The sequence below is a fragment of the Gavia stellata genome, chromosome 6 (genome assembly GCF_030936135.1).
Source record: "Gavia stellata isolate bGavSte3 chromosome 6, bGavSte3.hap2, whole genome shotgun sequence".
In the NCBI taxonomy this organism is placed as follows: Eukaryota; Metazoa; Chordata; class Aves; order Gaviiformes; family Gaviidae; genus Gavia; species Gavia stellata.
Genome location: NC_082599.1, coordinates 15,443,410 through 15,461,102, shown reverse-complemented (window position 1 = coordinate 15,461,102; position 17,693 = coordinate 15,443,410). Strand labels below are relative to the sequence as shown.

The 17,693-nt window shown below is 39.7% G+C and overlaps 1 protein-coding gene across 8 annotated transcripts in view; it reads right to left on the bottom strand.

Annotated features, from left to right (window-relative positions):
• Nucleotides 1–17,693, bottom strand: part of PARD3 (par-3 family cell polarity regulator) — a 458,445-nt gene that overhangs the window by 407,711 nt on the left and 33,041 nt on the right. The window lies entirely within an intron of this gene.

Below are 17,693 nucleotides of genomic sequence, written 5' to 3'. Positions count from 1 at the left end.
AATTTTAAAAAGATACATATACACACACATACATACGGACACATGCATATATGTGTATATATATGCATATATATGTGTGTGTGTGGTTTTGCATGTAAACATGTGTCCAGCAGTAACTGGGAAGACTGGCTTTATAGTCTTCTTTATTACTTTTGATATAAAAGGAAACCATAACTGATAGAATAAGGTTGTGTCCATGAATCGTCTTCTACGTATTGCTACATGACCTGAGTGCTGTTTAGTATTCAATGCACTAGTCTTAAAAGGTTTGTTTTCTAACAGGGGAAAGTTGTACTATAGACACACAACCTGAACATGATACAGAATCTTTTCTTGCTTCTCAAATACTCCCCCATAACAGTGCCAATGCCCCGGGCTGTTGTTAAGTGTCTAGCAGTAAGAGAGCTTCCTTACTTTTCACTGAGCAGGCATGACTGCAGAAAGTGACTAATTTGAGGACCTTCGAACTTGCAACATCTTGCAAAGTGCCTTACTTCCTAAAAATAGCAATTAGCATCCAAGTCTTTTCAGGTATCAGTGTCTAGAAGTCAAAAAAAAAAAAAAAAAAAAGACCCCAAAACCAAACAAAAAAACCCCACTCAAAACAAACTAAAAAAAAAAAAAGCTAAAACCCCCACCAAAAAAACCCCCTCCACCCTTAAATAACTTGAAAATAATTTGATTTCTTAAAGGATGGAACAGGACAAGAAATGGGACCACCAGAATTCCTCTAAATGTGTTTTTAAATCTTGAGAGGACATGCTGCATGAAATCTTGCACAGCATGCTGCATGAAAGAACATCAAGGGATATCCCTTTTGTTTTTAGTATCATAGAACTCTGTTTATTTGCATGTGATATACAGGCATAGGTCAAAGATTTTGGAGAAATTTGGTAACCATGAAACTTATTTCATTGTATAAGTACAACCACCTTAAATACTGTTGTAAATCATCATCATAAGATGATGGTCAGATTTCAGAATTACATTTTACAGTCATTACACTAATCATTTCAGAAATTACAGATTTTTTTTCTCTAATTTCTCTAGAGTATTAAATATCATTACCTCACATTTCTTCTAAGCAAGTAGTTATTATACAATTAACTGATCTTCCTAGTATATGGCTTTTCCCCAAACGGCACTTACTGTTGTAGCACATTATAGGAGATAATTCAGCATCCATATTTTTTTAAGTAAAAATTCAGGAATAATTAAAAATAGTACTATGTTATTCACACTGGCATACATACAGAGGCACACACATAGCTACATATTGCAGAAATTTACTCTGTAAAAAGGTGCATAATGCAAATACTAGGATAAACTTTTTGTTAGTTTTGAATACTCCACTAACACTTATAGACAGGGCTGGAAAAAGCCTCCTGTGTAAACCAGAAATCCTGCAAAGTTCCTTAACAAACAAGTTCTAAAGGGAAGTCCACTGAAGAGATGCCTTTGTAAATTCTGCTCTCAAACTAAAAGGAAAGAGGATCATTCCTCATCCTCCAGCCCATTGCAAAAATCTCCTCTGCCTCTCGTACCTACACCACAGACTGAAACACAGCTGGGAAGACCTAGGCTTTGAAGACACAACCAAACTGATGAGCTAGGAATTCTCTTGCACTCCTAAAGGGCTTGATTCAGGTTTCCTCTGCTAATTACTCCATCTCAAAGCCGAGTCAGAATTGAACCATAAGCCAGGCTTCACTGCAAAATCAGAAATAGAAAAACTAGTTAGGGCTTTACCAGAATCTGATCCCTCATGTGTGACACACTTCACCATTTTTGTTTGCATCACTTAATCTTCTTACTGAAGAATGGTAACATTAAAAACAGATAATTGCAGTACTGGCTCAGTGACTTGACTACATCCATCAACACAAACAGCACCCAGACTGAAACTACAACTTCTATAGTCCCGTATCCTTGGTTTTTTTCCTCCCCACCACAAGTACTTCCCACCTCCAAGGCAAATGTAAGAAAGCACGCATGATTACAGAATCAATAGTAGAAACGCCTACTTCTAAAGCACTGTTGTGCTATTTCAGTATGTACAATCTACATTAAAAATAGCTTTGATATATAAGCTGCATCACTTTTCCTAATGAGTTCCTTTAAAAGTTTCTCAATATTGCTTAAGAAGTTTTAGACAGACTTCATGTTTCCTGCATCACCTATTTGTTGTGCTATAGCCTGAACTGTTCTGGTCGCTTTTCCTGTCAGACAAGGTCCTGATACAAAACAATATGTTAGCAAGACCAGACAAGAAATATATAAAACTAGTTTGGCAAGAATTTACTCTGGCAGGATTTGGTAAGTAAATATGAAATAACAATGAAACTTTTCATGAAAGTCCTCTCCAAACTTCACAGAGCAGTCCTTCTCTTGAGGCCCTTTTAATCTACTAAAGGTTTCACATAAATCAAAGATTTGGTGGGGGAGGCTTGGGAGGGGAAAAGAGGGGAGAGGAGTACTCACATTTTGTAGAGATTAGTTATATCATACTAAGGCGGGGGGGGGGGGGGGGGGCGGGGAACGAACCCAAAACCACAACAACAACAAAAAAACCTCCAACAAAAACATTGAAGCTAGTGATTTTACAGAGTTACAAAAATCCACAGCTATTTATGGTTCCAAATTTTAAAACTAATTCTATGTATTAACCAACCAAATGACATGGAAACACTCAAACTGCATAAATGTTCACATTTAAATTCCTATTCTGTGTTCTGTTTACAATGAACCTATGTTGTATAAGAGTCAGCTCATATGCACTGTTTGCTAAATACAAAAGAAACTGGACCAAACTTAACACTGATTTGACTGCAAGTACTACTACATCGATGTTACAAGGGTATCTGTATTCACAACTTGGTCAAGTTGTATTTCTCCATCACAGACGGTAAACAGATATTCATAATTCCCTATGCAATAGCAGGAATACAGTCTTTGAGCATTTTCTGAAGCAGTCAAAAATACTGTTTTGGCTTAGACCAGTTACTGAGTCATGAAGTGGAAATCGGCAATTACCAGAGTTTATTGGAGTTTACACAACTTCATCTGCAGGGTAAACTGGTCCAATCGCTCCTTCAGGACACCCGAAACACCTTCAGGGTCACCCTCTCCCAATGCCAGCACAGGACTCTCAAGTGAGATCTCACAAATGAGGAACTTGCTCCAGTACTAACCCACAGAGAGATGGCCTGCTCAGGGCACATGCAAGAGGGTGCTTACATGAGCTTACTCAGAAGCTTTTCAAGAAACCTGCTTCAGAGCTGTTCTGGTTTAAGAAAACATCCACAATTGGATGCTTTGCTGTTGTTTCAAAATTTGAATTTGTATAGATTTTCACATTTTGTGAACAAAACAAAGCCACATTTATATCCTCTGACTGTTACAATTGTGTAAAAGGGTACTGCACTCTCCAAATCTGCAATGCATTTAGAGATATAAAAACACACTTTGATAGAAAACTCATTAGCTACACTGCTCCACCACTATGCAAATTAGCAATGTGCAATTATTTTGTAAAAGCTGTATAGGTGCCTTTGTCACCAGTTCATGCAGAAGAACTAGCAAGTTCACTTCATTGAATACAAGGATAGAAGTAATGCTAAACCTGATTTATAATATCTTCATTTAAATATTGCATCACTCAGCTCAAGTCTAAGCAAGTCAGATCTCCTGTTTCCTGTGTACACCCGTTTAACTATTCTATTTGACTATGATTATAAAGGTACTTATAATTTAAACTCACGAGCACTACATTTTCTGCTCCAAAGTCCTCTATAATGGAAGATAAATATTTGCTAAGTGAACACCAGCACTGAGAGTGGAAACAAGAGCACATTACAAAGGCAGTAAGAATGTAGACATTCATATTCTGTTTATGCCATACAACATGACTTCTAAAAAGCACAAAGGAAAAACTGAGAAAACCATTTGTTTAAGTAATATCATTCAATATTCTGTAGCTAACAATTTTATGTTCCCACATAATGGAAACAAGGACCATATGTGGAAAACAATATCTAGAAACAGGAATGGAAACTGCAATGTGTTCTTATTAAATGGCATGGGAAGATTTCTTATTCCTGTAGTTCCAAATAGGTGTCTTGGGTTTTGTAAATGTATCCCTTCCAAAAATGTATAGAAGTGTCTAACATAGAAAGTTACAATAAGTAAGATTATGCTTTGAAATATTTTGTCCATGTTGTACACAAAGAGAACACCACAAACTTCTTAGTCAGAAGTAGCTATCTATTTAAGACAAAGCAGAAAATCAGGCTCCTAAAAAGCCCGCCTTACAATGCTTAGTGTTTACAAATTATGCCCGCTGCTGTGACTTAATCTCACCTGCCCACCAGAAGGATGTCCTGAAGCATCAAAAAGGCTATTTTAAGTACATGGCTACAATTAGGCAGTTGGGGGTGGGATGGGGGGGGCATTTCTTGTGTTTGGTTTGAAGCCCACCCCGAGAGTACTGCTGGGCAAGGACAGCAAGCGCTCCCTGAGAGGTGTTTGTACTTCTTACCTTTGACAGTAACAACTCAGGTTTCCCAACTGCAGCTTTCAGCTGGGTGCAGACCAACTGTAGTTGCCACTACAATTTGTTACACACCTTGAAATCAAGTAAATCAGATTTTTCTCCCCATGCACCCCCCTATATTTTCTAATTCATTCAGGCTAAAATAGGAAGAGTAATTCTTATCATGGAACAGTACCTGGGGAAACAGATTGGCTTTTCCAAGCTGAGCTCACTGAGGCTCCCTGTGCCTATCAGAGATCATCTTTCTAAAACTGAAATTATTTAAATTTAGATATCATTTATAGCTTTTTGCTTTAAGATCTTTTTTCAGTATGCAGATCCTTCAATGATTTTTAAAAAACACTGTTAACTGGACAGTCATGCACAGGTATTTGAGAGTTACACTGAAAGGAAAATGGACTCGCCACCAAAATGAGTGAAAGCGCAGAAGCAGATGTGTGTCAATATAACTTCTCATTTATAAATGAGGAGATAAAGGGAAAGTAAGTATATATTTTTAGTTTCTGCTTAAAATCATCTGAAATTTAAGATTACATGGCCATGTGTGTGGCTACCTTCACTGTTTTGAGTATTCTGAGAACAGATAAAGCCTTTGTGGCAAAAGAGTACACACAGATCAAAACCAACTAAATCATCCGGCTGGGGTGTGTACCGGACTTGTCTGTTCAGCAGCATATGGCACTTAGGCATGTTAACACAGGCTGAAAGGAAAATAATGGTTAATAAAAAACTAATATATCTGAAAATTTGCCAGTGAATTCATTCATTTCCCTGTCTAGCTCTGTGCTGCAGGAGGAACCGTCAAAACAAGCAGTCAGGTGCCAAAGGGAAGCCACGAATGCTGGCAATGTCAGCTGGATTCCAGTTATGTTCCACAGCCCATCAAGGAGGAGTCCCTGGGTTTGAATTGCATCTCCTTCCCATCGCCTGCCTCCTCGAACATCAGGCACAAAGACCTGCTGTGTAACACACATAACAGCAGCAAGGCGGGGGGAAAAACAGCTTCAAAGACGATCGCACTCTCTTACGTACGTTGATACTGCACTACTGACAGCTGGCAATAAAGTACGTTCACCATCTCTGCAAAGGCACAAGCCGGCAGAATACTTAACATTAATGAAAGTAGCCCAGGAGACCTCAGAAAGCAACTGATACTTGTAACAACTATTAAGTTACCAGGTGATGACTTGAAAGGACAGTTACTGTTTCCATTTCTGACCGCACTCCATCTGCAATCACTCCCCTCATACCAGTTTTACAGCACGTTTATTCTACCTTGCCCTGTGCCTCATGGAGTCAAGAAAAACAGGGCTACAGAGGACTACAGAAAATAGCTGAATGCTGTACAGCAGGAAAGATGCCTTGTGCCTTTCATCTTTTTGTTTCTTAACCTGTAAAACTGCTTTTGGACTGGAGTCGTATCATGCTAAAGTTAATTTCTTGGTATTTTGTATTACCAAGAAATAGGGACACGCAACCAGGAAGGTTACAAATCATGCCTTTAGAAAAGGGTTTGGTCAGGGATTCAATGTTTTCAAACATATAAGCGTATATACAACGTCTTCAGCCAAAAGGGTATATACTGACCCCAGATACGAACCAGTTATGAGAAAGAGAAAAACATGCAAGGGTGATCACTGAAGCATCTTGTTCCACTTTTACACTCACCAATGCTCTCCCAGCCTCACTAAAAGGGCTTTAACTTACCAGAAATCCATCCAAGTCAAAATCTGAACATCTGGCGAATATCATTCTTCCTGAGGCACTCAAATGTTGGAAAGGTTGTTTACAAAGTAAAAAGCAAAGTAATGTTAGGTTTTGGATGCATCCTGCATGTCCACTTTCAACAATAACAGTGATTTACTTAAAAATTGATCACATTACACTATCAGTTTCAGTCCTCCGCATAGAAGTCTGACACCAAAAAAATGAGCCAATTAGTCATCCACTTCAGCAACTAAATGTCTCCTAAAACCCACTGAATTGAAATAATATGGTCAATAAACCACTGGAACACTACTACGTATGGAGGTGTGCCGCATTCCTATTGGAGTACAAAAAAAGCATCAAGGAACTCCTGGATCTTTCTCTAAACAGCAAAAAGCTGGTATTAAAAATGGTAAATTTACTTTGGCTGTTATCCACTATGTAGTTTGCATATACTTTCAAATATATATATATATATATATATGAATCTCTTGCTCTTCTGAAAAGAAATGGTGATTTCCTAAATCTGTAAGGAAAGTATTCTGAGATGTACTCTAGAGCTATCCTTCCTGTTTTCCTACCCTACACTTCTCTAGACAAAATACTGTGTCTTAGGCTATGTAAGTTCTTCTTAGTAATGAGTTACATCTATGCATCATGGAAGTCTCGATTTTTTTTTTTTTTAACTCATCCACTTTACCTAGAAGCAATCTATACTAATCCACGAGAAATCATATCACTAATTAATTTAAATCAACTTTGCTATGTGCTGCATATTTCCAATACATATTAAACAGCACATCATCTCCATATGCCCCAATAACCTAACATCATGGAATAATTCAGGTTGGAAGGGACCTCAGGACATCCCAGAACCGGATGTGGACCGACCCATGCTGAGCAGAGGGGGATGATCCCTTCCTCCACCTCCTGGCTGTGCCCTGCTGACCCAGTGCAGGACGCTGTCTGATGCCAGGGTGCAGGGCTGGCTCCTGCCAGCTCACTGCCCCCAGCCCCAGGGCAGCTCCAGCCCCAGCCCGTGTCACTGTAAGGGGCTCCTCCTTCCTGGGTGCAGGACTGTGCATAGAATCATAGAATCATTTAGGTTGGAAAAGACCTTTAAAGGTCTTTACAGATCATCAAGTCCAACCATTAACCTAACACTGCCAAGTCCACCACTAAACCATGTCCCTAAGTGCTACATCTACACGTCTTAAATTCCTTCAGGGATGGTGACTCAACCACCTCCCTGGGCAGCCTGTTCCAATGTCTGACAACCCTTTCAATGAAGAAATTTTTCCTAATATGCAATGTAAACCTTCCCTGGCACAACTTGAGGCTGTTTCCTCTGTCCTACCACTTGCCACTTGGGAGAAAAGACCAGTATCCCCCTCTCTACAACCTCCTTTCAGGTAGTTATAGAGAGCGATGAGGTCTCCCCTCAGCCTCCTCTTCTCCAGGCTGAACAACCCCAGCTCCCTCAGCCGCTCCTCAGAAGACTTGTGCTCCAGACCCCTCACCAGCTTCGTTGCCCTTCTCTGGACATGCTGCAGCACCTCAATATCCTTCTTGTAGTGAGGGGCCCAAAACTGAACACAGGATTCGAGGTGCGGCCTCACCAGCACCGAGTACAGGGGCACGATCACCTCCCTGGTCCTGCTGGCCACACTATTTCTGATACAGGCCAGGATGCCGTTGGCCTTCTTGGCCACCTGGGCACACTGCTGGCTCATATTCAGATGGCAGTCAACCAACAGCCCCAGGTCCAGGGGTCCTGGCTGCATTTCACATGGCTCCTGGAGGCCTATTCCAAAAACGTTGCACTGAAAGCATTGCTCATTCATTGTCAAAACGAATGACTTCAGTGACATTTCTTCATAGCAGACAGTCCTCTAACCACTAGGAGGTGCCACCACCAAAGGGCAGGTCCAGGCTCCTGAGCACCCAGCCAACACCTGGATTCTGCTATTAGCGTCAAGTCAAGCACCCACAAAAAAAGAAAAGTTACTTTGTGCTGCCACTAGAATGCACATGGCAACCAACTTTGAGAATTAATAAATGAAGAAAAAAAGCCTTGTATTTGGCTATGAAAGACTAACACTTCTACACCATGACTACTGAATGTTTATGCTGTGCACAATTATGTTCTGTTTGCTAGGGGGAAAAAAATTAAATATTTGAGAAAAATATATTTAGAGATACAATGTCACTCCACTCAACGCCCTCGTGTCCATGCTGTGAGCACTGAATAACACTGTCCTGCCCAAACTGCAAAATAAAACTTTTACGTGGGATTTATTCCTCTGTAGGAAAATCCTAGACATCTATCCAAGTACTGCCACAAACTCCAAGTGTGCTAAATCCACAAGTAAAGTAAGAAAAATGTGCCCTTTTCAGATTATTTTTCTATAACACAGAGCTTACTCCATAACCTGCATTTAAATACAACAAATAATGCAATAAAACAGTTTCTTGATTACAATTTGTAACTATTAGTACTAAGTCCAGGTGACAGATGTGAATTACAGTAATCAAGTCCAGAGCTCATGAACGTGTAGTGAAATGCACTGGGTATAATGGTGCACAATCTTCTATGCGGGGACACCAGAATTAGGGCATCAATGCTGAAGAAATGAAGAACATCTTTGGATTGCAGCTCAACAATTGAACCATGAATGAACTTGATGAAAGAGAGAAGTGCTTTCTGTTTCCTCCAAGAGCTTATCTCTTACCTCCACCCATCATTACAGCATTGCATGGATTTACGTGTTCATTGGGTTTTTTCAGCCACCATGACAGCTCTTCAATTTCAGTACTAGATTTAGATTGGAATAACCATCCACATGTGTATGTCTGTATATACAGACATATATGTTGTAGACTGACATGTGTATGATTGATCTATTGATTAAGCACAAAAAAATTGCGAGTCTGGCAAAATGTTTCAAAGGAAGATTTAGGAGGGTAGAAATACAGTTGTCTACCCTACTGACATCCAACATGAGATAAAGAGCCTAATTTATTTCAGAAATGTACTGGAAATAAGATTTCCATTTGGGGGCCATTAATATCAAGTGCCATGAAAGATGGAAACAACCAGTTTTGATATATGCTCTCCAGTGGTCATAGTCAATTAATCTGGTAGTATGTGAATTCTAAACAATGGTTAATATACAGAGAGAGTTGCAAAAACATTATATACAGTGCCTCACATTTCCAACACTCTGTAAACTATGAAGTTGTTAAAAAATATGAAATGCCACTCTCTGTTCTGGTGACTGTATTATTCCTCTGAGAGCTTCAAAGTCAAGGCTTGGTGAGTAGGACTTTGCAATATAAATAGCTTTGCTGAACCACGTGGAAGGAATGCATAAGTTATATGAATCACAGGAAAGTTTATCTCTATTTAAGTTGGCTATGATATCTTACGTTTCTGACAGGATTTAGAGTTTTAGCATCCCAGATGCCTTATTCTTCCCTGCCACCCAGTCAGCCATGCACAGGGGCACTCACGAGCTCTCCCTGCCTCCTGTGCAGTTGCTATAAGCAGGTTGCATGTGGGAGCAGACCCCCCATGCTCCCTGCACTGCAGCACTGCAGCACACAAGAGCAGCAGGTTGCTTGGGCACCGCCTGCTGCCTACACAGTAATTCCCTGCCCAGTTTAGAGGAGAAGCAATGTGTCACCCATGTCTGTGGGATCAAGCCAGTATATGGCACAAATAGAGAGTGACAAAGTAACATGCTGAAAAACACCTACAGATCAACACTGGGTCCTAGGACTCAGAACAGATACACGGAGCATTTCTACTGATTGTGTTGCAGGGAACTCCTGCTAATAGTGAGCTGGGGACTGAAAGGTTCAGGAGTTTCCATGGTGCCCTGTGAGAGCGCTCCCAAGGCTCTAACTATATTCCATTCCCTTGTTCTCTACACATTTGTGCATGTTATAGCTCATATAAAAAGCCTTCTACGTTGCCTAACTATGCTGACATGAGGCCGGAGGACACCCCCGCTCCGCCATCTCACCCGTAAGGATCAGACACCTGTGGAACAGTATCTCTGTTTAACATACGCCTGTGCACGCACACGCATGTGCGCCTGGGTCAAACCCACCAAGAAAAATTGGTTTCCAGCTAGCATCTGCAAAAGCAATGTGGAAATAACCATAGTAGCATGTTAATTTATCTGTTAAATACTTCTCAAGATATTTTAACCAAAACAGGCCTTATTTTCATCTCTGGGGAACAATTTTTAGCAACAATATTTAGCTATTACTTTTCCAAACCGGCCAATCTTTTTGAAGCAGTGTAATTTCAATACCTTCTTGTGGTACTGCTGTAAGCATGTAGTCACTCATTTCTAAACATGCCTAGCATTTGTCTGAACCTTTGAGACCAATCACTATATAAATTCAACTACTATAATCATCATTATTTTATAAGGTTAAATAAAACAGATCTGTCAATCTCTTTGAATTCAGGGTTCTGATTGCTGCTAATCCAGAGCAGGAACTGCAATGCAGCACTCCACGTTAGGGTGAAGGAGGGAAAACACCTTAAAATCAAACTCCTAAAAATAGTCATCTCAAGGATTATTTGTTTTGTTTTCAAATGTATTCATAACTTCTAAAGATAAAGACTTTTTTTAAAAAATTGACCCTATGGTAACTTTAGGTTTACGATGACTGTACTCCTACTGTCTGACTGTGCTGCAGGGTATTACCAGGTTTAAGATGAAATGCAATTGGCACCATAGCAGGCTGGAGACCTCACCAAGAAAATAAAGACCGAACTAATGCTGAGTACTACCAACTCCACATTGTACTTCTCCTGCTATTTCAATTTGCATCCATGTTTTATTCAGAGGTTATCACAGTTACGGTTCCTCCTCACAAATCCGCAATAATCCTCTTTTTCAAATGAATAATTAAGCTCATGTCTGGTCTAGGCTTGAGGCTAGCCCCAGTTTAACCAGAAGAAACCAGAATCCCACTCTCACTCTCTGAGCAGTGAAGGGAACTCATAACAGAAAAACCCTAACTCCTCTCCTTGCCCTGAATCCTCACGTTACCAGTGAGTCTCCTCATTTTCAAACTTCTCCCTCAATCTCAGTTACAGTTCCAGAATGCCATTTACACCAAAAATCACCTGGCCCCCATGGCTGCCAGGTGCACCGCAACCTTCCCTCTTCCTCCAGCTTCTCAAAACCCACCCTTCTCCTCCACCATCCACATCTATTTATGGCTCACCATCACTTCTGTACCTGGCCAGCAGCAGAAATAGAGACCATTTCCAAGATGTTAAAGCAAACACAGATGACAAGTATTGGAAAAAATCATTTAAAAGCATGCCCCTTCCATATACTGCATTGGTATTCCTTCCAACTTGACATTGTGGTACCCTCACAGACCTAGCTGCATTAGTGCTCATCGATATAAGCAAAGCTTGCCAAGTTAAGCCCTGAAAATTAATCCACTAATGCAGGAAGATGGGGGTTAGCATTAAAAACTTCCTTCTACTTCCTTAGTTATCTTCTCCTTTGTCACCTCCAGCAATAAGGAGCAGCTAACAGCAGTACATTGAACTCTAACCCATTACACATCTTTCAAAGTTGCTTAAATCTCTAACAGCATGTCTGCACTTGTCAAAATAAAAGCAGAAGACTTGATTAAGAGAGAAGCAAAACCAGCTAGTCTTCTTGACCAGGAAAGAGAGCAATGAAAAATAACCATTAAAACCAGTGAAGCAATGCCAAGCCCTATTTTGAACAAAAGGTAAACCTATAAGTCTTCTCAACTGAGCTGTGAGTATATCGTATAGGAAATTGTAACAACTGCTTAATCTTTCCAGCTCAGGGCAGCTCAATTTGTATCTCTAGAAGTTTTGATTAATATAAGAATGATATGACACTTTGGTATTCTCAATCATAACTTATAATGTGGTCTAAATTCTCTTCTTTTTAACAAAGTCAACCTTGGCAGAAGATACAGCTAAATGACTGCTATTGCGTGCAGTGTAACAATGTTAGAAATGTACTCAAATGCACCGTAATATTCCACCTATACCTTCGAGCCCTGTAAAACCCAAGTAATTATTTTTCTTTGCTTCTGCTAGACAAATTAGAGAGTATCCTCTACTTGGTCAAACCTGAGTTTGAAACCTCCAGTTTCTATTTCTTTATGTGCTTTGAGAAACTGACTTCATTGAAAATGTTTTCAATATAACAGTATACTTATATTTTATATATATACACACAGAATCTGAGAATGCTTCATAACTAATGGCAAAAATAAGTTTCACACAGGATTGATTAAGAACAAAAATAATTCAACCCCATTCATTTACACGCATATGTTCACAGAAAGGTAGTATTTTTTAAAGTACTGCAACTTTATTTTCTGTAACTAACTCCTTTAAAACAAATACAGTATATTTGAGACTAAGAACAAGCAGCAAACCCTGGCTAATGAGCTATAGAAAAAACACAGGTTCTTAGAAACTATACAAATCTTTTCTCAGAAAACCTGTTTATACTATTCACCTGGGATCTCTCCAATTGGTGCCACACCAAAAAGGAGATATAAGAAGGGGCTAGCATTTCTTGCTAACTTTGAACGATCAGTGCATAACCAATGCTGTTGTTACAGTCATTAAAGTAGTGTTTTTAGGCTCCACTAAAGAGAAAAAACTGCTTGCTGTTCTGTAACATAGTAGAGCAAAAAGAAAAGAGCTTGATGAATAAAAATAGATTAAAATATGGCATCTTTTTTTTAGCCTACGTTTTAGATAGCATATGCTAACAGCTCCCCAGCCAGTACTGCATCAAGCTAAGCAAAGTTTTAAACCATTTCATCTAACTGCAGCCTCTATCCATGTATTTTTGCAAAACACTTCAAACTAATTAATTTAACTTTGCAAGTTTTCTCCTAGCAACCAATAGACCTTTGTTATGTCTCTTCTCTTCCACATTAATAGCAACAGCACTGTTAAAAATACAATGAAAGTTTCAGTAACTGGGATAAAAATGTATTTTAAAAAAAAAATCCCTCATAATTTTTAACACGTGAGATGTCTGGATTGACAAAAGCTTGCAAGCATCAAAATAAAAACCTTGTGTATATAAAACCCACTCTCCAGTTCTTATTTTAAAGTCAAGATCATTGTTCTTAAAGAGGAAATCTGCCACAAGAAATTTGGATTCTCAGATTTCTGTCATGCTCTATTTTGATTCAGTAGGGGGGGAAATACTATGTATGTTTACACAATTTGAAATATTAAGTGAAAGAAAATAATTTTCAAGAGCCTGAACATGCATTTTCATTTTCCAGGTACGGGGCCTTGCTTTCTAGCAGAGAATTCTTCAACTCAGCAGAAATACTTACAGCTGCTTTTACATGCTTTTTCCTACAGGCAAGTACTGTGTGCCCCAGCACACGCAGGACAAGCCAACTACGTGCACAAGTCAGTTATACACAACACCGAAATCGTCACCTGGGGACTGAGCTGCTCCATGGCTGTAGCAGACAGGCTGCTGCGAGAATTCCCAGGGAAGATCCTAGTCTATATATAGCGAGCTGTTCAGATACAGAGAGGTCATGAACCGTCTTACTTTGGTAAGATACAGAGCAAGATCTACCAGCTGCAAGCTACAGATAAAGCTGTCCGGGGGCCTTTGCTATCTTCCAAGTAGGCAGCATTTCCAATTCGCAGCCCCAAATCCTTTCAAAATAAAAGGGAGAAGGGGAGGAAATCAAAGTTTTGCTGGATTTTTATGCATCAGTGCTGAACAAATGGGAGAGGCAAGAAACCTATTCATTTAGTCCTGAATTTAAAAACCAGACTGTTTATACGAGTAGATGTAATAGCTCGCATGACCATAAAGTAGGTGGGGGGACACAAACACAGCACACACACAGTAACGTGGGAGGAGGGATTGCACTCTCCCCACTGTCGTGAATCAGACACTGACTCACACCAACACCCTTGGCCAGGCCACACTTCTGTTCCAAGTTCACACGCATGGATTTCATCAGGAGGCTTGCACTGAGCAGTAAAACTTAGCCCTAATAACATTCTATTTTGCTGGATGACTTCTACCTCTTCTACCCTTCCTATTTTCCAGAAGGCGGATTTCATTTCCCTCTGTTCTTTTACATAGCACGCAGGTTGTTACTCTAGGAATGCAATTCCCTTCCTGTCTAGAAAGAAAAACTACAACGCAAAAATTAGCAATAAAGTAAAATTTTGCCATTTGAAAGAAGAGAAATATTTTAGACAGCTTGGAGATACTAGGACTCCTCACCCTTAAGAGAAAGTTTTCTTAAATGCAGGCTTCTTGAAAACCAAACTTGAAGTAAAAATGTCAGTTTTGGCAAAGCTTTAATCTGGTAAGAAGCTTTTCTGGAAGAGACACCAGTGTCAGTGATGAAGACACCTGACATCTGGGTTGAAAGGGATGCAAGTTTGTGGAGTGCTCTGAAAAATGCGGCCTTGCTGCTGGACCTCCCCCCTCCCAGCTGAGCGTCCTGCCCCACGGAGACTCCCTCTCAGAAACAGCCCTCTCATGCATTTTAGGAAATAGATTTTTAAAAAGCTGCCCCTTTCATTGAAATGCTGTAAAAAACCTAAAACCTTACTTATTTTCACACAACAGAAAATTTGTTCCCTAGCTAATTCTATTATTTAAAACCATGGTTGTTTCAAAATTTACTTCGCTTTAGCAAAATAAAAAAAAATTGTTTTAAACTGCCTTGGACTCAAAACTTGCAGACCTCTCAAGCTCATACAAAACATTCTTTTCAGACTCAGTATCTACACCAGATGAGATCAAACATAATACTGTGATAGTCGAAACATTCTCCTAAATTATAAAAACGGGGGGAAAAAAAGATACACATTCTCTTGAACTCTGGAGTTTTTCATGCTTCCTATGAGAAGTACAATCTCACTGCACAATACAATAGAAGCTGTTCTCTGCCCTGGTCTGTATAGCAAGAGTAAAAGCAGACGTGTTTATGCTGTTAATTCAGAACATGCCGTATTTTGTAAAATGAAACAAATCAATCAGAATTTAGCACACTGATGTTTTAGAATGACAATTTATATCCTCATACACAGTAAATCTAATAAAAACTCTTATACTTTGAATTTTAAGTCAGTCTTACCTGGATGACTGATTTAAAGACTTTTTAAAGAAATTTAAAAAGACTTCATTGAAATTTTTAGTAGGCCACCACATGGCCTTTGATAAGCTACACACCTCTTTCAAGGTTCACAGGAAAAAGGGCATGTCTTCAAAATAGCTACTCTTCCAAACATCAAACAAACAAACAAACAAATTTGTGCTTAAGCTTTCATACTCACATGCGCTCAAAAGACAAATGTTACACTGAAACAATTAAGATCAATATACCAATGACAGACATCAAAAATAGTTCCATAAGTAATTATGTCTGCATATATTACTCTGTACAGAGATATTCAGGATGCAAAATTTGGACCTTGGTCACAACTGAGAAGATGCCTGTATTTTGAGTCACAACGCCATGATCGAAAAGGATAAAAAAAACCAATTACTTTTGCGTTAGGATTTTCATACCTCAAAATCCAAAGACATTTAGATGCAAAGCTTTACTTTGAGCTCACCTTTTTTGTGCGCATCGAAAACAGGCAAGGCTATAGGTACTTACTCAAAATGCTTAACTGAAACAGAGTTAAGGTGGGGTGCACAGAGCACCCCCAGCTCAGCTCCGGAGGGGTGCAGGCAGCAGAACTGCCGTTGAGCCATGACACAGACAGTGCGGGCAGCACTGCCCATGGCAGTGCAGTGACACAGAGGAGAAGCTCATGAGATGTCCTCCTCCTCCACCCCCAGCTTATTACTGACATTACCACAGCAGCTAGAGATTTCAGCAGGGACCAGAGTCCTGCTTTCCCAGAGACGGAGCATCTGCCTTAGAAGACTTACAGCTCATAGTTAATCTACTTGAAATTATACTGACCTACCTAATGGAATTTCCTAAAAGTCGTTTTATTATTTCCAGAGAAGATTGTGCATGGACAGGGATGTCCCACAAGTAAGAGGTGCCCATAACCTGTCAATGCAAAGTTAGCTACTTCTAATTCTGAAACAGGCATATCCACAGCCTATTTTGGTGTAACCTCAATGAAATGAGAAGCACTTTCCACCTCTCTGATGGGGCTGAAGTACGGCCTTAATACCTGTTACACTGCTTGCATTGCATGGGAAAAAGGCTCTCCCCCCTCGCCTCTCTCTTCCTCTGCTCCCCTGGCTGCCTCTGAAGCCAAAAGAAGAAAATAAAAGAGGGCTTCAGACCAGCAGTAAACATTACTATACTCTAACCAACAGCAAAACAGTTTGGGGAAATTATACAAACCACTGCCATTACAGTCCTTTCAGAGGCTCAGGGGGTTTTGTCCCGCACCAAGAAGCCTTAAGAGTCTAAATTACATGGATGAGACATGGGTTAGCCAGGGCAAGCAGGAGGGAGGGCAGAGGATGCAGTTCAGTGGGTGACATTCAGCCATCTTTTGAAGATGTGCAGAAGCAGCTCTAAGCACAGCACAGAAGTGTCACAGGAAAAAAAGAAAAGAAAAAAAAAAAAACAAAACAGAATTTGTCATTACTAACAGATCTCCGTCCTTTAAAAGAAAAGCTCATCAGCATTTCAGCTGAACTCTGAAAAAATATAGTTTGTCTTTGGACTATAACACACAGCTCAAATTTTCACAGTACAGCTCACACAGAGGAGATAAGCATAGGGTTTTGTGCAATTAACTTGTATTTAGCTTTAGAGTATTTCTGTCTACTTAAGTCTCTCCTGTTTCAAATCTTAAAGGCAAAAGGGGATCAGGGAAAGGTTACTCGAGACTTCTGTTTCTTACATTCTCTTTTGATTACAGACTAAATCCAAAAGAGACTACCCTGAAAGGCCAAGATAAACGTGCAACCACATAATTGGTCTGGCTCAAACAGTACTGAAGTCAGGAGAAAGTGCCCCCAACTCCAGAGATTCAGCCTATGTTTGAATGCCACATTAAACTCAGTTTACTATTCCCCTTGAAAAGCTATATACATATGCTACAGGAATGTTTTGCCAGGCAGTGATTGTAGATTTACCATAAAGAGTCCTTGTCTTCTGCCAAGACATGTGCATAGCACATCTGCATTGTTTTTCTTGCTCACCCTCAGAAAGCATTTTAACTTGGCATAGAGGACCATGTTTTATTCTAGTGAAATTCTCCTGCATGCTATGTCTTTTCAATGGGTCAACGTTAACAAACATTTGCAAAATTTTGACCTCCAAGAACACAGGAAGCACTCAGGAAGCAAAGTAAATAAACGAAGTTCAGAAATACATTTGATTCCTAACCCGTGAGATGAGTAAAGAGGAAAATCATCATTTTGCTATA